Source organism: Nyctibius grandis, chromosome W, assembly GCF_013368605.1.
Source record: "Nyctibius grandis isolate bNycGra1 chromosome W, bNycGra1.pri, whole genome shotgun sequence".
NCBI classification, from domain to species: Eukaryota; Metazoa; Chordata; class Aves; order Nyctibiiformes; family Nyctibiidae; genus Nyctibius; species Nyctibius grandis.
In genome coordinates this window covers 18,209,874-18,234,906 of record NC_090694.1, presented here as the reverse complement: position 1 = coordinate 18,234,906, position 25,033 = coordinate 18,209,874, and positions in this window count along the sequence as shown.

Below are 25,033 nucleotides of genomic sequence, written 5' to 3'. Positions count from 1 at the left end.
GGCATATATCAAACCCAAAAAACGTCTCCCCCCAAACACTAATGCCTCTCATTCCTTAAGTTTTCACTATAGAAACTTTGGTTCCAGTAACTTTAGCAGGTTGAGTGACAGAAAGGACAGAGAGGAAACTCAAGTAACAGGAGGGGAATGTGAGGTGGGGAAAGAGATTTCCCCCCGCCAAATCAGCCCAGAAATGCATTGGAAGGAACAGGCTGAACCACAGCTCACGCACTGCAATATTAAAACCCAGGAACCTGAAGGTGCACAAGTCTATGGGACCAGATGAGGTGCATCCACAGGTCCACAGGGAACTGGTGGATGAAGTTGCTAAGCTGCTATCCATCATTTTTGAGAAGTCGTGGCAGTCTGGTGAAGTTCCCACTGACTGGAAAAGGGGAAACATAACCCCCACCTTCAAGAAGGGAAAAAAGGATGACCCAGGGAACTACAGGCCAGTCAGTCTCACCTCTGTGCCTGGCAAGATCATGGAGCAGATCCTCCTGTAAACTATACTGAGGCACATGGAAATCAAGGAGGTGATTGATGACAGCCAACATAGCTTCACTAAGGACAAATCATGCCTGACAAATTTGGTGGCCTTCTACGATGGGGTTACAGCACTGGAGGATAGGGGAAGAGCAACTGATGTCACCTACCTGGACTTGTGTAAAGTATTTGACACTGTCCTGCATGACACCCTTGTCTCTAAATTGGAGAGACATGGACTTGACGGATGGACCACTCGGTGGATAAACAATTGGCTGGATGGTCGCACTCAAAGAGTTACGGTCAACGGCTCAATGTCCAAGTGGAGACCAGTGACGAGTGGCATTCCTCAGGGGTCTGTATTGGGACTGGTCCTGTTTAACATCTTTGTCGGCAACATGGACGGTGGGATTGAGCGCACCCTCAGCAAGTTTGCCAACGACACCAAGCTGTGCGGTGTGGTCGACACGCTGGAGGGAAGGGATGCCATCCAGAGGGACCTTGACAGGCTTGAGAGCTGGGCCTGTGCAAACCCCGTGAAGTTCAACAAGGCCAAGTGCAAGGTCCTGCATGTGGGTCGGGGCAATCCCAAGCACAGATACAGGCTGGGCGGAGAATGAATTGAGAGCAGCCCTGAGGAGAAGGACTTGGGGGTGATGGTTGACGAGAAGCTCAACATGAGCCAGCAATGTGTGCTTGCAGCTCAGAAGGCCAATCGTATCCTGGGCTGCATGGCCAGTAGGTCGAGGGAGGTGATTCTGCCCCTTTACTCCGCTCTCGTGAGACCCCACCTGGAGTACTGCATCCAGCTCTGGGGCCCCCAACATAAGAAGGACATGGAGCTGTTGGAACGAGTCCAGAGGAGGGTCACGAAGATGATGAGAGGGCTGGAGCACCTCTCCTATGAAGAGAGCCTGAGAGAGTTGGGGCTGTTCAGCCTGGAGAAGAGAAGGCTCCGGGGAGACCTTCTAGCAGCCTTCCAGTACCTGAAGGGGGCCTACAGGAAAGCAGGAGAGGGGCTTTTTACAAGGGCAAGTAGTGACAGGACAAGGGGGAATGGTTTTAAACTGAAAGAGGGTAGATTTAGATTAGATATTAGGAAGAAATTCTTTCCTGTGAGGGTGGTGAGACACTGGAACAGGTTGCCCAGAGAAGCTGTGGCTGCCCCCTCCCTGGCAGTGTTCGAGGCCAGGTTGGATGGGGCTTTGAGGAACCTGGTCTAGTGGAAAGGTGTCCCTGCCTGTGGCAGGGGGGTTGGAACTAGATGATCTTTAAGGTCCCTTCCAACTCAAACCATTCTATGATTCTATGATTCTATGTTGCCCACAGAGAACTACGAGGACTAAATGACGATATGTAAATAAGGACAAAAATCAAGTGAAGGTTTAAAGTTAGGGTCACCGGCCAAGCTGGCAGCCACAAAGAGGGCGCCTCACGGCGAGGGGGAGGGGAGGGCGAGGCACGTTGCTCTCCCTGGGCTGTCTCGGGGATGCCGTGGGTACGACGGGTGCACTGCTTCTCCCTGCACGCAGGGGCGGGCTGCGCCTTCAGGGCTATAACGCTCCACCAGGGCTCGGGTCATTGGGTTAAAAGGAGCGTTGGGGGGGGTCGGGGTTGGGGATGCTGTTCTGTGACTGCTTGAAGGTTGGGCCGAGGGGGGGGTCGGGCCCTGGGAAGGTGGTGAGTGCTGGGCATGAGTCATCTCCCGCCCCGCGCAACGCCTCTGGGCGCGGCGCGGCACAGCGCAGCGCCCTCCGGGCTGAGGGAGAGGGGCTGGAGGAGAGGCTCTGCAGCTGCCCCACTCGCACTGGAATAAAGGAGATCTTTTCTTTTGGGAGAGGGCGAGATCTGTGAATACCTTGCTCAATAAGAGATGAGGCATATTGAAAATTATATTAAATTACCCTGATTAACAATTTATCCACGAACAGGGAAGCTTTGGAAGATCTCTATAGGCAGGGCTGGGGGCTATTCATGCCAGCAGCTAAGAGGTCCAAAGGTTTCTGAAGTTCACAGGCTCAGAGCCTTTGTTATGCTAACAGACAATTTCAAATCAGCTGCCTGCTGGAGTGTGAAATATAAATGATTCCTTGAGAATTTCCAATAAGTTGTCACTCTTGTTCTCCAAATACCAGGACAAGCTGGTAATTTTTAGCAGGCCCTTTCTGCAACATCACAAGTCCTAAATGAATGCCTTTGTATTTCAAATAATCTTTTTAAGGAAGCTGTCCTACCATAATAGCCCAAATGTATTTGGTTTTGACTACAAAATGAAAATCAGTAGTTTTCTGAACTTGACTTTTCCCGTGCTGGAGGTGTTAGGGGAGGGTGGGAGAATGTTAGCACTCAGGAGGCCCAGGGCATTAATGCTATAGTCTGGGAGTTATTGAGAGCCAAAGGTTCAGTCCCTCACTCGGGCTCTGAAAAAAAAACCCAGGACAAGGTTTACGTGTCTCAGCAGACTCTAAAGCTACCTGCCTCGTTTTTCACCTGAGAAGCCATTTAGGTCTGATTTAAGGTACTTCGAGACAAAGGGCATACAATAGCCCCCCCGACTGTGAAATGTTACAATCCCGCAGCCCCACTGGTTTTTGTGAGCTTCCTGCAGAAGCCACATGTATCTCTTGGGCAGGAGGGTGAATTACCTGAGAAGAATGCGGCTTTGCTGCCTATAGCTAAGGGCAAGGACATGAGGGAGCTGAACATTTTAGTTCACAAGGTCTCAGATTTGAAGTCTGGACACAAAGAGATATATTCATATAATTCTGCAGAATATCATAGATAATACCATTAAGAGGAGAAAAAATAGTTTTATACACAATGAAATCAATCTATTAGAGGATGTGATCTGCTCTTATTCAGGAAAGAAGTAAGCCTCCCTCATGAATCCGTACGATAGCTGATGATAAAAAGGCAAGCACGCAAGGTTACGGCAGAGATAGATACCCTGGATTGGTGGAGCGCAACTCCACGGAACCCGCCGCCGCCGCCGCCGCCGCGGTGCTGCCTACCCGCGTTGGCGTGTGGGGAGGGGGAGGAGGCGCTTCCGCCTCTGCAGAGCTCCATTTCTGCCAGGGCGTCCCTGGGACGGAGTAACTTTTTCTCATCGCATAACAACGGTAGATAAAAAAAATTAGATGTCAGATTAATTTGCTTACACTGGAAATAAAAATACTCCCCCCCCGACGTGCAGAAAACAGACTCCACAACCGGCAAGGTTGTAAAGTAGGTATGTTTATTCAGCGCTGGGCAGCACGGGGGGTAGTCCCACCAAAATCGTGCGCACCTTCGCGGTAATTCAGCTTGTATTTATGTGGCAAAGTGTTACATATTCATCATAATTTCAAGGACGCCTATACATATTCATGACTTTCCCTGAGAAGGCAGCCTTTATTATAATAAGATCCTCCTGGTGGTCGTGGGCCAGGGTCTCAGGGATGAAGGCCCTATGTCTTCCTCGCTGTGCACTTCTCGCCTTTTCTTCTTGCACGGGCGTGGTAACATCTTGGCTCAAACCACAAGACCAGTTCTGGGTTGTGTATAACTGGGTTTTGTATAACCTTAATGTTCTGCAACTTGTTCTATTGAGATATGCTTAGGCAGTTAATTTACGCATCAGGCTGATAAGATAAAGAATTAAAGAATTCCTCAACCCCTAGGACAGCTCACAGGCAAAGAATTCCTCAACCCCCAGGACAGCTCACAGGCAAAGAATTTCTCAACCCCCAGGACAGCTCACACCCAGATCAAATAGCAAGTAAATAAGGAAAAGGAGTTATGTCCCTTATCAATCCCCCCTTTTCTATAAAGTTAGTAAATTCTTTTACTATATCATTGAGACCTGTTCAAAATACTTATTCGATTCTAATTGTTGTCTCAGCTGGTGTTTTCTCCAGGTTAGTATTGATGCGCTTGTTACCGAAAATAGTAACCAAGAAAACTCTCCAAACCAAATGATAGTTTAGAAAGCCGACACTGGTTTATTGCAGCGCTGGGTGCATGCAAATACAGAATTTGATGACCCAGATGGGACAAGCTCTCCGGAATCTCGACGGACCAGAGGAATCGTGAGGACTCCAGCGCGCACCGGAGTATTTTCGGGGAAGCCTCCGATTCCCTGGTCGGGTGAGTTTCCGAGACAGCTAACAGCTATCTGGGAGATTAACGACATTGTTTGTGAGTATTGGTACCGGTATTTTAATTTGGTTGCTTAAGCTATTGGTTTTGGGATGCTTACAAATAAGTCGTACTTGAATTAAGTGCGTGTTGTTAAGCATTTTGGGTTGCTTACAAATAAGTCGTACTTGAATTAAGTGCGCGTTGTTAAGCTATTGGTTTTGGGTTGCTTACAAATAAGTCGTACCTGAATTAAGTGCGCGTTGTTAAGCTATTGGTTTTGGTGTGCACAATTGTGATAATCCATACGCTACTACGAGGACGCCCGGAGTCCGGATTTTGGGTTGAATATTGGTTTTGTACATATTTGTATATATTTGTATATTCATTGCCGCTTAACGAAACTGCTTTTGGCTTTCAGCTTGCAAGTTTTCTCTCTGTGTTCTCCATTCCTCCCTTTCGGGGGAGGGAAGGGAGAAAGGGGGGAGGCGAGCGGCGTTTTGCCGTTCACTGCTTGTTATCAATTTAACAGCCGGTCTGGCTCGGTGAACTGTGATAGATTTATTTGTTGTGTATATAACCTTGTTCGGGTATTTGTGTTAATTTTGAAACTTTGTAAAATGGGAAACAGTTTGTCTACCGAAGGGGGGATTCTTAAGGGCTCTCCCTTAGGGTGTATATTAAAACACTGGAAAAAGTTTGGGGGTGATCCCCTTACTCGTAAAAAGTTAGTAGAATATTGTAATCAGTGGTGGCCTTTATATACCCTAGATGATCAGGAGAAATGGCCTAAAAACAGGAGTATTAGTTACAACACAATACTGCAATTAATGTTGTTCTGCAGACGAGAAGGAAAGTGGGATGAGATGCCGTATGTGAATTTGTTCTTTGCATTACGGGATGATTATGATGTGCGTAAGGAATGTGGTTTGATTGTAAGCGAAGGTGAAGTATTGGTGTTAGAGGCAGGGAAAAAGAAAGTGCCTAAGCGTTGTTGTTCAGCATGCAGCATTGGCAAGCGGTGTAATAAGTATAAGGAGAAAAGAGAGGAAGAGGAGAATGTGGAGGATGTTCAGATGTTAGTTGGACCGAGAAGGGATAATGAACAAAGTGAATCGGACAGTACTGATGGTGAAGGTGAAGCAGGTGAAGCCAGGAAAGCGAATACAGTGTAGCAATACAGGAATCAGAGAGTTGAGGTTTGGATGTGGGCGTTAAGCAAAAACTTGGAGAGTTTGGTGTTAACAGCGGAGGTAGTGATTCACTGAGGAACAGGACGCTATGATATGGCCAAGGACGCTATGACATGAAGCAGGAACAGAGAGAACTGAAAAATACTAGCATATATCAAAAGGGGAGATAAGAAAAAGGATGAGCCAAGAAATCAGGTATTCTTGCCAAGACACTAGGAATCCTTGCCAAATGCATAGGGAAAACCATACAAATTAGGGAAAGATCAAGAGTTTATGAAGATGATGATGAAAGGACACTGGGTTCATGAAGCTGAAGAACGGAACGACCCCTCAAAATCTCCCCAAATTGAAGACCACGCCTATAACTCCGCCTTAACTCCGCCTGCTATGAATATTATACTTAGATGTTGCAATAATATGAATATGCATGTAAAGATGTTGTAATCTCTTACGCAAATTGTATAAATAGTCTGATTTTCACTGACTGCTTTGGAACTCTTTTGTCCGGCACGAGCCGGGAGTTCCCCAACGTTGCCTAAAATAAATACCTCGCTGCTTAAAGATTAAACTTCGTCTCTGAGCAGTTCCATAGAGCCTTTTGGGGCATAATTTCAGCATCATTTTTGGCGAGCCAGGCAGGAGACTCCCGCTCCGCTGTGCTGTAATCCGGGGGGCCTGGGGACACTTGTGGGGCCCCCCCGACTGATCTTCTGTCGGCAAAGTCTCCCCAACCCCTTGGCTTCACACGCCGGTGGACAAGGACCTTCTGCTACATTCAGAGGTATTTATATTTTTTTTTTATGTTTAAACTCATAAGGTAAAGAGAAAGTGGAGACCGGACGTGGTTGCCCGGGGAAGCAGGAGGGGACGCCCTCTGCATTAGTCCCCTAAGGGGGTTGGAGTCCCCCATCTAAGCAGGTTGGAGTCCTGCGAACCGTGGGTTAGAGTCCCACCACTGCAGTGTAAAAGGCGCTTTGCTCTGTGTTGTCATTATTTGTATTTGCTTTTCTGTATTTGATTTAAGACAAAGGGTCTTTAGGACCCAGGAAAGCCTCGTTTTTTACTGAGGAATCTTTGGAATGTGGTAGAGATAACGATTGTAGAATCCAGTCTCTGTATGTTAAAACTGTGAGATGAGCCCGTATTGTTTGTGTTTTATGTGTGAAACTTTGAGTTATTCAACAGTGAGATAGCACTTTGCTCTGTGTAACTCAGCTCGCTTCCTTGTTTGCTGTGTGTCGTCTTGTAATATGTTTAAAATTTTGTATGAGGAGAGATTGCAATATAGAAGGAGTGAATAATATCTTACCAGCTATCACACTCACAGACAGGTATTCATAACATCTTGACTGCATTTTCTGTAAAAGGTGTATTTTATAGTTCGCAGCGACATCCGACAGTTGACAACAAACCTGCATTTCCCGGTCTGCAACAACATCTCGCGACCTTACTTGGTAACACAGATTGCTCAGATAGAAACCTTAAGGTAGGAAAGTTTTTATGTAAAGTGTGCAAGCGTGTATGGGTGTGATTGAGACGCAACATCGTTGCGAAGCGAGTGTGGAGTCCCAATCTGCGTTTCCGTAACTCCGCGAGGAGAACGGCCAGAAAAGGATGAAGCGTATATGTATAAAGCTATGGAATAGAATAAGAAAAGTGTTTTGGTTTAAAGTACAGTTCATTGGCATACCGGAAGTTACTCAGTTAGAGCATATTGGTGGAAGTCTAGCCCGATTAGACTTAGAAGCACGAATTTAGAGACAAGAATTGCATAATAGAGTACCACATAAGTGGGTTTATATAAAGATTAAAAAAAAAAAAAAAAAAAGAAAGAGAACCGCAACTCAACTTTGATTGATAATGGGAAGCCAACAGAGTAAGGACATAAATATGAAAACCCCCTTAGGATGTATATTAAAGCATTGGAAAGATCTAGGAGGAACCCCGGGGGGAAACATAAGCAAAAAGACACTCTTAAAATACTGCACGCAGTGGTGGCCTTTGTATAAACTAGATGATGACGAAAAACGGCCACCTGAAGGAACAACAAATTACAACACTATTTTACAACTCATGTTGTTCCTCCGTCGATTAGGCAAATGGGATGAAGTAATGTATTGTGATATGTTCTTTACCCTAAGAAACAAACCTGAGTGGCAGAGAGAATGTGGGGTAAATGCCGCACCTCAAGATCCTTTGGTTCTGGCTTTGGAAAAGGATAAGAAAAACCTAAAACCAAAGGATCGCTGTTGTGATGCTTGTAGCATTGGACAACAGTGTCTTAAGCTAAAAAGAAGGGACAGTGGAAAAGAAAGTGAAGTGAGTTTGTGGGAGTATCAACCATATGCACCAGGATACGGGGTGCCACCGCCAAAGCTAAGAGAGGGTGAAAGAGATACCAGCCTATTAGGAGATATCTTACTGGAACTAGGGAGATTCAAGGCCGGGTATAGCCCTCAGGAATCAGGAAGTAGTTGGGAGGAAAGTAGCCTGCAGGGATTGAGTAGTCCACAGGGATCAGGGAGCCATAGAGAAGAAAGTAGTCCACCTAGATCAGAGATTGATAGAAAAGGAGCTAGTCCATTAAGATCAGAGGAAGACGAGGAATGCAACCCCGGACAGGTCGAGTGCCGGCAGCGTCTCGTAAACCATACCAGGGGACTAGCGGAGGACGACCGGGCAGGGAAGAAGAGTGAGGATGAGGAACAGAAACAGGGAAAAAGGAAAGAAAAGAGAAAGAGTAGAGTAGACCCCGGAGAAGGAATTAGCCACTCACACTATACCAGGTCTGTAGCACAAAAGGTTAGAACCCAGGAGGAAGAGGAAACAAAAGATAGGGTCAAAGAAAATTATACAATAGCTCCCCTCCGACGGATAATGCCCATTGCAGGAGAACAGGGACGAATAAAAGTGCCATTTACATCGAGTGATTTGAACAACTGGAGAGAGGAAGTGAAGAGTTTTAGGAAAAATCCAGAGGGGGTGGCTAGGAGATTTGAATTATTGGCAAAGAACCAAGACATCGATTGGGAGGATATAGATATAATGTTATCGGAATTAACGGAAACAGAAAGGGAACTTGTATTAAGAACAGGAAGAGAACATGCTGCTATATTACCTGAAGCGCTAGATGTAATATTCCCAACCAGGAATCCAGATTGGGATCCGAACAATCCAGTCCAATATGAGCGACTAGTGCAATACAGAAAGCTAATAGCATTAGGCCTGCGAAATGCAATACCAAAGGCCATCAGTTGGGCAGCTTTATATGACGTTAGACAGGGAAAGGACGAGACCCCTTCGGAATTTTTAGACAGACTCAGGGCGGCCATGAGACAATACACACCCCTAGACCCGGCATCAGAAGAAGGGAGGCAACAATTACTAGGGTTAGTGATGGGACAATGTAATCCTGACATTAGAAAGAAACTACAAAAACTCGAGCACCCAGCAAACAGAGATTTAGAGACACTAATGAATGAGGCCTGGAAGGTATACAATAACAGAGAAAAGGAAGAAAAGAAGAAGGAAGATAAAAGACTTGCTCGGGTCGTAGCAGTAGCAGTGGCAACCCGGAACACAAATTTCCCAGAAGCAAATGCCAGGGGTAGAGGTCGGGACTACTTTATGAGAGGGAGAGGGGGATTTCAACCCCAGTCAGCTAGAATAGGACGGGATCAATGTTCTAATTGTCTACAGATAGGCCATTGGAGGCGGGACTATCCTCAACTAGAAGAAAGAGTCGCAAACACTACCGTTGCACACCAGAACAGTGACTGAGGGAGACCGGTGAGTCGTTCCCTAGCAGACCCACTGGTTAAAATGGAGCTAGGGGAAGGTGAAAAGGAATTAAACTTTTTGATCGACACAGGAGCAACGTTTTCAGTTTTAAATCAGGAATTAATGCCAAAGAGTGATGAGTTTATACAAGTTGTGGGAGCAACAGGCCAACCAGAAAAAGCTTATTTCCTAAAACCCATTAAATACAAAATTGGAAAACAAATGGGGATTCATCAATTTCTGTATTTACCAAAGTCTCCAAAGCCTCTACTGGGTAGAGATTTATTAGAAAATTTAGGAGCTGTAATAAAATTCAACAAGGACAAACTTGAATTCCAGGTAAATGAAGAACAACTGATCACAGCTTTAAGCTTGACGGTCAGTTGCGTAGAACCAAAACCTGAAAGTCATAATATCGAGCGAATCATGGGCGAAGTATACCCATTGGTATGGGCTACGGACGTACCTGGGAAATCAAAACAGGCAACACCTATCACTATTGAACTTATACCTGAAGCAAGACCAGTAGTGAGAAAACAATACCCACTGAGGTTAGAAGATAGAAAAGGAATCGAACCAATAATTCAGAAATTTTTAGAATTAGGGTTATTAATAGAGTGCGAATCAGACTATAATACACCAATCTTGCCAGTTAAGAAACCAAATGGGACTTACAGGCTAGTTCAAGATTTAAGAGCTGTGAATGCAATAACAAAAACACTACATCCAGTGGTAGCTAACCCTTATACACTCCTAACTAAATTAAGAGATAATTTAATTTGGTTTACAGTGTTAGATCTAAAAGATGCATTCTTCTGCCTTCCCTTAGCCCCGGAAAGCCAAAAGATTTTTGCCTTCGAATGGGAATCTGTAAGCAAAGGGAGAAAGACTCAATTAGCCTGGACAGTGTTACCTCAGGGCTATAAAAATAGTCCAACAATTTTTGGGAACCAATTAGCCAAGGAATTAGAACAATGGGAAAGGCCACAGGGAGATGGTACTCTTCTACAATACGTAGATGATCTACTAATAGCAACTGAGACGGAAGAAGAGTGTGTTAGATGGACTATTTCTCTGTTAAATTTCCTGGGTCTAAGCGGATATCGAGTTTCTCAACAGAAAGCGCAGCTGGTGCAAAAAGAAATCGTATACCTGGGATATGAAATTTCCAGAGGACAACGATTCTTAGGAACAGCAAGAAAAGAAGCCATCTGCCAAATGCCTAGACCAGAAACGGTGAGAGATCTTCGAGCCTTCCTGGGGATGACGGGTTGGTGCCGATTATGGATCTATCAATATGGAATACTCGCCAAACCACTGTATGATTTACTAAAAGAAACTAAGAGTATCCTAGTCTGGACTCCCGAAGCAGAGGGAGCTTTTAGGAGACTGAAACAAGAACTCATGAGAGCCCTGGCTTTGGGCTTGCCAGGTGTGGCTAAACCATTTTGGCTGTTCTCTCATGAACGGCAAGGGATGGCTTTAGGAGTTCTAGCACAACAATTGGGACCACACAAAAGAGCCGTGGCCTATTTCTCCAAACAGCTGGATGAAGTAAGCAAAGGATGGCCCAGCTGTCTAAAAGCAGTGGCCGCGGTAATCATAAACATAGAAGAGGCCAGAAAACTGACGTTGGGCCAGAAAATGACTGTGTTAGTGTCCCACACTGTATCTGCAGTACTAGAACAAAAGGGAGGCCATTGGTTGTCACCTTCTAGATTTCTAAAGTACCAAGCAATCTTGGTTGAGTCAGACGATATAACCATTCAAGTCATTAACATTGTGAATCCAGCCTCATTTCTAGAGGGAAGAGTGTCAGCAGAACCAATCGAACATGACTGCCTGGAAACTATCGAAGCAGTCTACTCCAGCCGCCCGGACCTCAAAGAAGAGCCATTTGAAGATGCGGACGACTGGTTCTCCGACGGCAGCAGCTTCGTGAAGCAAGGAGTAAGGATGGCAGGCTATGCGGTGACCACAACGGAGGAGGTAATAGAATCAAATCCTCTACCCGCAGGGACCTCAGCCCAAAAGGCAGAACTGATCGCTCTTACCTGAGCTTTGGAATTGGCAGAGGGCATACGAATTAATATTTGGACAGATTCTAAGTATGTCTTCTCAGTCGTACATGCTCATGGAGCAATTTGGAAAGAAAGAGGACTGCTAACTGCTCAAGGGAAAACTGTCAAGCATGCAGAAGAAATTCTACAATTGTTAGAAGCAGTCCAACTCCCTGCACAAGTGGCCATAATGCATTGCAAGGGACACCTGAAAGGTAACACTGTTCCGGAAATAGGAAATAGGAAAGCGGATGCAGAGGCTAAATTAGCTGCTATAAGGACCGAAGAAGTGAATATAACAGCTTTAGTACCAGGGGAACTAGACACTAATTTTCAACCAGACTATCAGGAATCAGATCATAGGTGGATTCAAAGGAACAAAGGCAAATTGTTAGACAATGGATGGGGTCAATTAGAAACGGGACAGCTAATAATACCAGGGAAATTAATTTGGCAATTTGTAAAAACAGAACATGAAAAGGCTCATTGGAGTTTGGATCCACTTTATCAGTATTTGCAAGCTAGAATAGCAGGACCAAATTATTCACTACCGTAAAGCAAGTCACATCCCAATGCGAACGATGCCTGAAGAATAATCCAAATACCGGAACCAAAATACACCAAGGAGCAATAAATCGAGGCAAATTTCCAGGTGAAGTATGGCAAATTGACTTCTCTGAACTCCCAAGAAAAGGGGGGTATCGATATTTGTTAGTACTAACTGACACATTTTCTGGGTGGCCTGAAGCATTCCCCTGCAGGACAAATAAAGAGAGGGAGGTAACTAAAGTTTTGTTAAATGAAATCATACCACGGTTTGGGGTACCAAAAAGTATCTCTTCAGATAGAGGTTCACATTTTTGTGCAAAGGTCGTGAGAGCAATAAGCAAAGCATTGCAGATTAAATGGCAGTTGCATACACCCTACAGACCACAAGCCAGTGGGCAAGTAGAAAAGATGAATCATCTTATCAAACAACAAATTGCTAAAATATGCCAAGAAACTAGTTTACAATGGTATCAAGCTTTGCCTATTGCTCTGATTAGATTGAGGGTCAAACCTCGATCAAAAGAAAAGTTGAGCCCGTTTGAAATCCTGTATGGTAGACCTTATGCTATGCAAATTGTAAATAGCGATGCTATAGACCAAATAGGTAATCAATATATATATGATTATGTAATTGCAGTAGGAAAACATTTTGATAAAAATGCCACAGTAGTAATAAAACATCAGCCCAAACAACCTAACTGTAAACTACATCCGTTTAATCCCGGTGATTGGGTGTATGTTAAGAATCTTTTAGGAAAACCCCTGCAAGAAAAGTGGGAAGGACCCTTCCAAGTGCTGCTGACCACCTTCACCGCGATTCGGATCAAGGAGCGGCCTACATGGATTCACTATTCTCGAGTCAAGAAAGCTCCAGAAGATAAGCAAGAAGACCCGACATCATGAATCCAGCTCCCTCTCAATCCCTTTCAGCGCTGACCATTGGACTTTTGATAAGTATTGTATTATCCCAAGACCCTATTCCAGGAGGACCGTGGTCTAGTGCATGCACGCTACCAACCTCTACCCTTCACCCAGAATTTGAGATTTATGTTTTACATAATAATCAACCTTATACGATAGATGAATGGGATAGCAAAAACTCTTTCGAAGCACAAAAGGGAGACCAAATTCAAATAGGGTGTCGAGAACTCGATGCCCTAGTGGGAAAAACAAACAGACTAACACTGACAATTGCATCTGGACACAGAGTCCCTAGGCAGAACTTAGTTACTTACAGCCGGGTAAAAGGTGAAGAACCCATTATCTGGATTCAAAGGAAGGGACCAATCTCGTGTCAGTGGGATAGTATTGAAGGAAGCAGGGCACAGTGTGAAATAATATTCAAGCTGGACCGATTAACGTGGTTTTCATGCAGCAGAGAAGCCAAGATTCTTGAACCTATTGGCGAACAAAGCATTATAACCACTAGAGGCTTTGAGCGAGCCATTAAACTCCCAACAGACGTGTACCCATATGAAGACCCATATGAAACCACTCCATCTTTAGAATGTAGAGAAATACATAATTCAACTTTTATAGGGCCTCAGGTGATAAGACAATCGAACGAATTAAAACTGCTGTTAGATCCCACATATTCTCTGAAGGAAGTGCAGATAAACATTCAGACAGACATTACACATTTACAAAAAGATTGTCAACCGTTCATACAGCAAAGCCTCAGAGGCTGGAACGCTTGGTTAGCAACCAGATCATACCACAGACGAACACAAAGAGATATAAGTGGATGGGTTGGCACAGGGTTTGGCATATTAAACACAATAGATCAAGAAGTATTAGTAAATAAGTTAAGTACCGTCACTTCTAATTTGGGAAAGCTTAAAGTGCCTTTAAGTTCATCTATGCTTACACTAGCAGAAACACAATCACTAGTAGTTAAATTGATGACCTTAGTAGCCAACCACACCGCTGAAGATTTCATAAAAATTGCTGATTATACCGGAGATATTAGCAAAGAAATTGCACTTGCTATCCAGTGCGTTCAGACGCAACAATGGGTACAATCAGTGGCAGCAGGAATATTGAGAGAAGGAATGTCAGGCATATTACCTCAAGACATAAGAGAGATAATACTAAAAGATAGCTCCACTACACAATTTGAAAAAGACCACCAAGCTTGGTGGCAACTAGTAAACTTTACTTATGATCCACAGCACGAACACATTGAGACTTATATCCTTACTATCAGCGCTGCAGAAGAAAGGGCTATATTTCCTATTCTAACATTAGGAGCTATACATCAGAACGTCATTGTCAAACCTGTAGATCATAACGTATGGGCAAATTATAACAGCATTAAGAACAAGTGGCAGTCAGTTAGTACAGAAGCATGTATCCCTAAAGGACAATTAGGTTATATCTGCGAAAATGCCATTATAGAAGCTGAAGATTTATGCTTAGACGCTGAAGACAGCGCATGTACCTTTGAAATGCTTCCACACAATAGAACCCGGTCACAAGTATTTTATATAGGAAATGGATGCGCTTGTATTAGAACCGCTTGCGAGGATGTTATTATAGATAATTGTCACGAAATGACTAATGATACTAACCTTTGTGTATGTAATTTCACTACAATTATAGGCTGTGACTTTGACTATACCGCTCCCATAACTACCCAGCAGTTAATCGAAGCTGGATATACTTTATATCATGAGATACCAAAGCTACAGATAGGTATGGATACTAAGCTTCTCAAGGCAATGCTTGTGCATCCTGAAGTGGAGAAGTTAGTTCAGGAGGTGAACCAAACAGCTCAACGTATGCTTTGGCAAGTAGAACATAACTCAGAAGGTATAAAGAATATCCTAACAAAAGTTGCACAAGTAGGTCAGCATCACTGGTGGGATATCTTCACAGGATATTCCCCAACAGCAGCACAAGTTTCTCACTACCTGATACACCCAATATTAATTATAACCATAACCATGATCTTGTTAACTCTCTTGAATATATACCTGTGGTACAAATTAAAGTCTATGATAAAGAGAACCCAAATAATCTGGGCAATGGTACAGGCGTATCAACGCCCTCTAGGATTAGAACTTGACGAAAGAATTCGTAAGTTTTAAGAAAAGGGGGGGAAATGAAGCCAGGAAAGCGAATACAGTTTAGCAATACAAGAATCAGAGAGTTGAGGTTTGGATGTGGGCGTTAAGCAAAACCTTGGAGAGTTTGGTGTTAACAGCGGAGGTAGTGATTCACTGAGGAACAGGACGCTATGACATGTGTTAACAGCGGAGGTAGTGATTCACTGAGGAACAGGACGCTATGATATGGCCAAGGACGCTATGACATGAAGCAGGAACAGAGAGAACTGAAAAATACTAGCATATATCAAAAGGGGAGATAAGAAAAAGGATGAGCCAAGAAATCAGGTATTCTTGCCAAGACACTAGGAATCCTTGCCAAATGCATAGGGAAACCATCCAAATTAGGGAAAGATCAAGAGTTTATGAAGATGATGATGAAAGGACACTGGGTTCATGAAGCTGAAGAACGGAACGACCCCTCAAAATCTCCCCAAATTGAAGACCACGCCTATAATGCCGCCTTAACTCCACCTGCTATGAATATTATAATTAGATGTTGCAATAATATGAATATGCATGTAAAGATGTTGTAATCTCTTACGCAAATTGTATAAATAGTCTGATTTTCACTGACTGCTTTGGAACTCTTTTGTCCGGCACGAGCCGGGAGTTCCCCAACGTTGCCTAAAATAAATACCTCGCTGCTTAAAGATTAAACTTCGTCTCTGAGCAGTTCCATAGAGCCTTTTGGGGCATAATTTTGGCATCACAGGTTTCAGTCCGGTGGCAGGTAGGACTAGGCAGAGAAATGCTAACATACAAGCCCCTCTCAGACGAGCACTAGGACCGGAGGGGCCAGTTTGGGTAAAAGTGCCGTTTTCTGTATCGGATTTAAAATCCTGGAGGGAGATGGCAGGAGTATATAGGGAGGGCCCTGAATGGGTAGCAAACTATAACTGAAAATCATGATACCGATTGGAAAGATTTGCAAATTATCTTGAATAACTTAGTGATTTTCGAGGAAAAACGACTCATTCTGGCCAAGGCCAGAGAGGAGGCTGAACGAGTGCATGTTCAAGCTGCACAAGCAGGGCAGTTAGATGAACATTTTCCTCCCAATAATCCTGATTGGGACCCTAACGTTCCTGCTCAGAGGTTGTTATTGACTGAATACCAACGATTGATTTTGCATGGTATTCGGAATGCTATTCCAAAGTCAAAGAATTGGTCTAAATTGTATCAGGTCATTCAAGGAAAGAATGAGGATCCCTCCTCTTTCCTTGAAAGACTAACAGAGGCTGCAAGAAAATACACTGATTTGAATCCAGAAAATAATATAGATGCTGTCTCGATAATACACATTTTTATGGGACAGTCTAGTGCATATATAAAACGGAAACTGCAGAAAATAGAAGGGGCAGATGCCCGCTTGCTAGACAAAATGTTAGAGAATGCCTGGAAAGTGTATAACAACAGAGAAAAAGTAGAGGGGAAAAAGAAAAAAAAAAAGGTGTTTAAAAACAACCAGCAACTGGCAGCAGCTATAGCCCAGGAAAATAATAAGGTTAGAGAACGGAATTATCAGGGGAGGGCAAAGGGAAGAAAATCTTCCAATGAAGTACCAGGTGCTGCAAAGCAATTAGAAAAAAAAAAAAAATCAGTGTGCTTTCTGCAAGCAGAAAGCGCACTGGAAAAAGGAGTGTCCACAATCAGGTCGGCGAGGCCTTGGGAAAATGCCAAGGAAAGCTGCTAACATGCTGACTTTAGATTCAGACTGAGAAGGACCGGGGGAAGAATTGAAACCCTCCCCAGCAGAACCCCTGGTTATAGTAAGTTTGGAAAATGAGAAAGTAAGCTTTTTAGTAGACATGGGAACTATCTATTCAGTATTAAATACATGCAAGGGTAATTTGAGTGATCAAAGCATGCCAATTATTGGTGCCACAGGGCAGAAAGAAGATCGGCTGTTTTTCCAGCCTTTAAAATTTGGAATTGGGAAAAGGGTGTTAACCCATCAATTTCTCTACATAGCAGATTGCCCCATGCTGCTGTTAGGATGAGATATGCTAAGTAAATTGAATGCACAAATTACTTTTACAAAAGGAAAAATCCAAAACCATATCCCTGAAAATAAAGCTTTGGATGCCCAAGTTTTTATATTACAGAAGGAAGCCGAGTTACAGGAGATACCAGAAGATGCTGTGTCACCTTTCGTATGGGTCTCAGGAACACCGGGACGATCCCGAGCGGCAGAGCCGGTAATCATCCAGCTGAAACCAGACGCCCGACCGGTTACTAAGAGAATGCCAATCAGAATACAACACTCCGATACTGCTGGTTAAGAAACCTCATTCAGAAGAATATAGATTGGTTCAGGACTTAAGAGCTATAAATCAAATCGTGCAGGATGTCCACCCGGTAGTGGCAAACCCGTACACTCTTTTATCCACTCTGAAGGAAACAGATAAATGGTTTACCGTATTAGACCTAAAAGATGCGTTCTTTTGTCTCCCACTGGCAGCCGAGAGTCAGGAACTGTTTGCTTTCGAATGGGAAAATCCCACGACTGGTAGAAAAACTCAACTGTGCTGGACAGTGTTGCCGCAAGGATTTAAAAATAGTCCTACAATCTTTGGAAATCAATTGGCCAAAGAATTAGAGAACTGGCAGAGGATGCATGAAAACATCACCTTACTGCAGTATGTGGATGATATACTGGTAGCAGCAAGTAACAGGGAGGATTCCATACAGATAACAATAGATCTTCTAAACTTTCTGGGACTGGCAGGGTACAAGGTCTCCTGGCGAAAGGCACAGATAACCCATCAAGAAGTAACGTACTTGGGATTCACAATTTCCCAGGGTCAACGTAATCTGGGAACTGAAAAAAAAGAGGCTATCTGCCAAATCCCGGAACCCAAATCAAAGCGGGAGCTTAGAGCATTTCTAGGGATGGCCGGATGGTGCTGCCTCTGGATAATGAACTTTGGACTCATTGCCAAACCCTTATATGAAGCTGTACAAGGGGAAGGAAACCTCCTTGTTTGCACTCAGAGGTACATTTGCAAAACTAAAACAGACTTTAATGAGTGCTCCAGCTCTGGGCCTCCGGAACTTAGAAAAACCATTTGAACTATTTGTACATGAAAGACTGCATATTGCTTTAGGAGTGTTGGCCCAGAAACTAGGATCATGGAAAAGACCTGTGGGATACTTTTCAAAACAACGAGACAATGTCAGTAAGGGATGGCCAGCATGCCTCTTAGCAGTGGCAGCTACAGTACTACTGATCCAAGAGGCCCGAAAATTGACTCTCGGGCAAAAGCTAACTGTGTTTGTGCCCCATGCAGTTACAACTGTTCTAGAACAAAAAGGAGGACACTGTCTGGCATCGAGCCGGATGCTGAAATATGAAGCCTTCCTTCTGGAACAAGATGATGTGGAACTGAAAGCAACCAGCATCCTGAATCCAGCAACCTTTCTGACTACAGATCCTGGTAGGAAAAATTAACACATGACTGTTTGCAGGCGATGGAACATACTCCAGCAGAGACCTTTATCAGGAGCAACAAAGAGAAGAAACAATCCAGAAGACTATTGGCAAATAGACTTTTCTGAATTACTGCGGCAAAATGGGTATTGGTATCTTTTAGTAATGATAGATACTTTTTCAGGCTGGCTGGAAGCTTTCCCCTGTCGCACCAACAAGGCAAGAGAAGTAGCAAAAATTTTGCTTAAAGAAATAATACCGAGATTTGGGGTACCTTTGGGACTATCTTCAGACAGGGGCCCACACTTTGTAGCGGAAGCTGTTCAAAATCTGGCTAAAGCGTTAGGGGTAAAATGGAACCTCCGTACCCCATGGAGGCCTCAATCAAGTGCAAAAGTAGAAAGAATGAATCTTAAATAAACAGATGGGTAAAAATTTGCCAAGAGGCTCAGATAAAATGGCCAGGTGCTTTACCCTTAGCTTTGCTATGAATCCTAAAACTAAAGAAAAGGTTAATCGTTTTGAAATAATTTATGGTAAACCCTATCAGGTGACAGAAACAGTTGATCCTGAGATCATGGGGAAACATTATCTGAAAGAATATGTTATCTCTCTAGGAAAGGTTTTGTCCTCCCTCCACAGGTACATCACTGTGAGTGCACCATTATCCCTGGACGTGCCTGTGCATCAATACCAACCTAGAGACTGGGTGTACCTGAGGACATGGTCAGATGAACCGCTAAAAGAGAAGTGGAAAGGACCTTTCCAGATTTTGCTCACCACCTACACAGCTGTCAAGCTCGAGGGAGTCACTCTGTGGATACATCACAGCAGGATCAAACCATCTTCATCACCAGAATCAGAATGGACTGTAAAACAAGGACCTTTATGTTTAAGATTAAACCGGGGATCACAAGGTTCTGGGTTATCTCCCTTGCAGTAATGTTTGGAAATGCAGAAATTGACACAGGTGGAGAGGCCAATACAGACATAAATGAGAACTTAATTCTAACTCTGATACAAGGGTTTGGTAAAATGCGCAATCTTACTAGCGTAACAGCATGCATCCCAATTCCTCATTCAGCCAGTCAGCCTATCCCCTGGGGTATCATACCAATGAATTCATCCTTGTTGGAAGCTTATGATAACATCACAGAAGCCTTTAAACAGGCTAACGCTTCCTATTACCTAGATAAAGAGCATAAGTGTAGATAAAGAGGTAGTGATGTTTTGCAAGATGCTGTTCACTGGAGACCAGGAGATAACCGGACAGTATTTGGAAGGGGTTCAGAGAAACAGTGTCCCGGAGGATCACATCCCTTAAATGCTCAGTTTTTACAAACTGCCTTAGCAGCCTCTGGTGAACAAGCTATAGGGTTACTGTCACTTTGTGTTACTGAAAATGTGATACCTAACGTGACCACCGCTCCAGAATGTACTCACCTTAGACAAAAACCCAAAACCTGGTCCACACCTTTGGGAGGACATTGGAAATACATAGGGAAAGTAGATTGGTGTTTTAATTGGGGTATGAAGACTATTCGTAATATTAGCAGAGCTGATTGGAGGTGCCCCAATGTCTTAAATCATAGTAAAATATCGATCCTAAATCCTACTTTAATGATGATGGAAAATTGCAAAAGACAAAATTTTTCAAGTGAAAATTGTAAACAGGAAATTCCATCCCCAGGTTATACAACCTGGGTCATGTCAAATGGATATTGGACTACTTGACTACGATTAAGTACAGTAACTAGGCAAGTGACTCTAGGATTATTGACCTTATGTCCTACATGGAAAGAGAGTCCAATCAAAGCCCCATACTGGGGACGAATTAAAAGAGATGCTAAAACAGAAAGAGACCCTGATACTTGGATTGGGCCCTCCTCAGCAACACAACTTGAATGGGGATTTCACAGTTTTCTTTTACCAGGACCGATGGCTTTAGAAAATCGGATGCTAATAGAAAATCTAACGTGGCAAGTAGAATCTTTATCAAGAGCCACTCAAAAGGAATTCCAAATTGTTAACAAACAGATCCAAGCCAATACTAAAATGACTCTGCAAAATAGACTGGCCTTAGACTTGCTATTAGTCAAAGAACAAGGAGTGTGTGGATATCTTAAGTTAGACAAAGAGCACTGCTGCATCCACATCCCAAACATCACTGATAACCTGCAAGAGCAATTGGATGAAATGAAGAGAGTAGCAGAAGACAGCAGGGCAATCAGGGATGCATCAGAAAACAGCTGGCTCAACACAATCCTGCAAGAATTAGGTGGATTATCTCTAAAAGGATGGTTAGCCACATTATTAGAGGGAATAGTTTATGTAGTTGTTATTATAGTTAGTTATTATAGGGATCTGCATAGGTTGTGTTAAGAGAATCATTGAGAAAAATATATGGAAGTAGTGAGATAATAAATCTAACTACTTCCAAAGGGGGGAATTGATACCAGACGGTTCAAGTTAGCAACAGTTTAGCAAGAGTAGGCCTCAGAGTAGGCTCTAAAGGCTTGCTCTGTGTTACCTTTATACAGAACAAACTTTCCTGTCAATAATCTTCCTTTTAGCTAAGAATAATATAGAATAATAATAATAGGTTCTGAAGTATCTACGTGTTTTGTAGATAGAGTTTGTTTATGGGATTGATAACAAGGTTCTAGTAAACAAAGATTCATGCTGTTTACGCTTACTCTTAGATAAACAAAGGTCTCTGCTAATTATATAAGGCCAAAAGACAAAACAAAACTGTAAAGAATAACTTTGTGATGTCTAAATTAACTTGATTCATAAACTCTTGTGTCAGAGGAGAGAAGTTCAAAACGATATCTTCTTCTTGGGAACACATGTACTTGTAAACAAGAAGGCCTCGACCACGCTTGCGCACAAGCACGATTAAAGGGGGATTGGGACCACCAGCGACCCCCAGAGACCACCCAAGACCCCTTCCCCAATTTAGTACGCATGCGTAAAGACATTATGTAATGCATTACATAATGTGTTATGCGTAAATTTTTTTTTTGGAATGGGTGGGCTTTGCTTGGAATTGTGTATATAAGGAGCAAGCTTTTGTTCTTAGGTGTGCATGATAGGAGGAGATATCCCCCATGCACCCAGCTGTAATAAACCAATGTCGGCTTTCTAAACTATAACTTGGTTTGGAGAGTTTTCTTGGTTACTCTTTTTCGGTAACACGCTCACAGTGGTGTACCTGTGGGGAGAGAATAAAGTCTTTCCTAGAGAGATAACATATTCTTTTAGATATTGTTTCCCATGATCTCAGGATCAACTCCTGTTTCTTTCATTTGATAGGGTTTATCATAAATGATTTTAAAGGATTAACCTTTTCCTTAGTCCTAGGTTAAATGTGTATTTCTAGCAAAGCTAAGGGTAAAGCAACTGGTTATTTAATCTGATTTTATTCATTTGCCTTTTTAGGTTTTGATTAATTCTTTCTATTTTTCCATTTAATTGAGGTCTCCATGGGGTATGGAAATTCCATCTTATCTCTAATACTTTAGCCAAATTTTGAACAGCTTCCAATACAAAGTGTGGGTTCCTATTTGAAGATAGTTCCATAGGTGCCCCAAATCTCAGTATTATTTTCTTAAGCAATATTTTGTTACTTCTCTTGTCTTGTTGGTGCGATAGGGGAAAGCTTCTGGCCAGCCTGAAAAAGTATTTATCATTATTAAAAGATACCAATATCCATTTTCCGTGGTTCCAAATGGTTCCATGAGCATGGATTACTCCAAAGGTAAATTTTGAATCTGTCCATATATTAACAGTTTTGTCTTTTGATAATTCTAATGCTCTCAGAAGGGTTATGAGTTCTGCCTTCTGAGCTGATGTGTTAGATGGTAGAGCCTTAGTTTCAATTATTTCCTCAGTGGTTACCACTGCATATTCTGCTTTCCGTGTTCCATCCCCCATAAAGCTGCTATCATCCATAAACAAGTCCCAGTCTGCGTTGTCCATTGGCATGTTTTTCAAGTCAGCTTTGTTGGAGTATGTCTGTTCCAACGTCTGTAAGCAATTATGTGTTAATTCTGTCCTACCAGGATCCGTAGTCAGAAAGGTTGCTGGATTCAGGATGCTGGTTACTTTCAGCTCCACATCATCTTGTTCCAGAAGGATGGTTTGATATTTCAGCATCTGGCTCGGTGACAGCTAGTGTCCTCCTTTTTGTTCTAGGACAGTTGTAACTGCATGGGGTACAAACACAGTTAGCTTTTGCCCGAGCGACAATTTTCGGGCCTCTTGGATCAGCAGTATTGTAGCTGCCACTGCTCGGAGGTATGTTGGCCATCTCTTATTGACATTGTCTAGTTGTTTTAAAAGGTATCCCACAGGTCTTCTCTATGATCCTAGTTTCTGAGTCAACACTCTTAGGGTAATATGCAGTCTTTCATGTATAAACAGTTCAAATGGTTTTTTCTAAGTTCAGGAGGCCTAGAGCTGGAGCACTCATTAAAGTCTGTTTTAATTTTGTAAATGCACCTCTGAGTGCAAACAGGGAGGTTTCCTTTCCCTTGTACAGCTTCCTATAAGGGTTTGGCAATGAGTCCAAAATTCATTATCCACAGGCAACACTATCCGGCCATCCCGAGAAATGCTCTAAGACTCTTGTTTCAATTGCTTTCATCTTACCGGTCCGGCATCTGGTTTTGACTGGATGGTTACCGGTCCTGCCGTTCGGGATCGTCCCGGTGTTCCTGAAGCCCATACGAGAGGTGTCACAGCTTTTTCAACTTCTTCTCATATCTCTTGTAACTCGGCTTCCTTCTGTAATATAAAAACTTGGGCATCCAGAGCTTTATTTTCAGGAATATGGATTTGGATTCTTCCTTTTGTAAAAGTAATATGTGCATTCAATTTACTTAGCATATCTCATCCTAACAGCGGCATGGGGCAATCTGGTATGTAGAGAAATTGATGGGTTAACACCCCTTTTCCCAATTCCAAATTTTAAAGACTGGAAAAATGGTTGAGTTTCTTCCTGCCCTGTGGCACCAACAACTGATGCACTACGGTCATTGAAAATTACTCCTACATGTATTTAACACTGAATAGGTAGCTCCTGTATTTACTAAATTCTTATTTTCTCATTCCCCAACTTTATTATAATCAGGGGTTCTGTTGGGGAGGGTTTCGAATCTTCCCTAGCTTTATGGTGACCAGGGGATCCGCTAGGGTAGATTCCCCAGAACAGCGATACCAATTCTTGTATTCCTACCTCTGAATCAGGATCCAGTGGTGTGTTGCGGCGCATTGCATCCCTTAGTCGATCCAGGAATTCGGATGGTGACTCGGAGGGACCTTGTTTGATTGCATATAATGCTGACCAGTTTATGGTTTTAGGAATGGCTCTCTCCATTCCCTTCTAGATCCACTCCTGATATGTCTTTAACCTTTCCACATGTGTGCAGATCTATTGGGTTGCCAGTTTGGATCTTGAAGGGGGAGGTATTCCTTTATATCTCCTCCCGTAGTTTTATAGTGATCCTCAGCTAAATCTCCTGCAGTTTTTAAGATTAACTGCTTCTCCGTTTCAGTCATGTAATCTAATAATAATTGTATGTCATTCCAATCAGGGTTATGCTGTTTCACAATAAATTGGAAATGCTTGGTTACACTTATCGGATCGTTCCTGTAATCTTTGGCAACCCTTTTCCATGCCTCTAAATCAGTGGTAGAAAAAGGTACCTTTATTAGCATCGTCCCACCGTCAGATCCTACTGCCTCTCAAAGGGGTGCTTGTAAAGCTGTTGGGGCAGGTTTTCTCCTGGTGCGGGAGGATACGGGGCTGTCTGGGGGAGTGGGGTATCCGTCCGAGTCCTCATCCTGTTCCTGTGGTCGAGGGGGAGGCTTAAACAAACCAGTTAGATCTTATTCCGGTGCTTGGCAAGTATTTATTCTAGTGTACCTTTGTCCAATACTACATGCCGAACAACACCGCCTCAGTTTACCTTTAGACTCTTTATTATTTTCTCGCTCGAGGGCACGTACCATAGGGTCCTGTGGTGGGATCATTCCACAGTCCCTCTGCCACTCCAGATGGTTTTGGAGGGTGAAAGAAAAAAAAACATGATTCACTCAGCCCTTCGTCTCCCAAACACACAGTACCACCTTTTTACAGGTCTTACAACTTAAAAGTACCCACACCGAATGTCATCCACCTTGTCTATTAAGTACCACAGTCCCACACACAAAACAAGGTATTGCCCCTGGGTATCTAGATTCGGGCAGGCGTTCTTGCGGATGTTGTTCCCAGCCCAAAGTTATTAACCATCCTGTGGGAGTTAA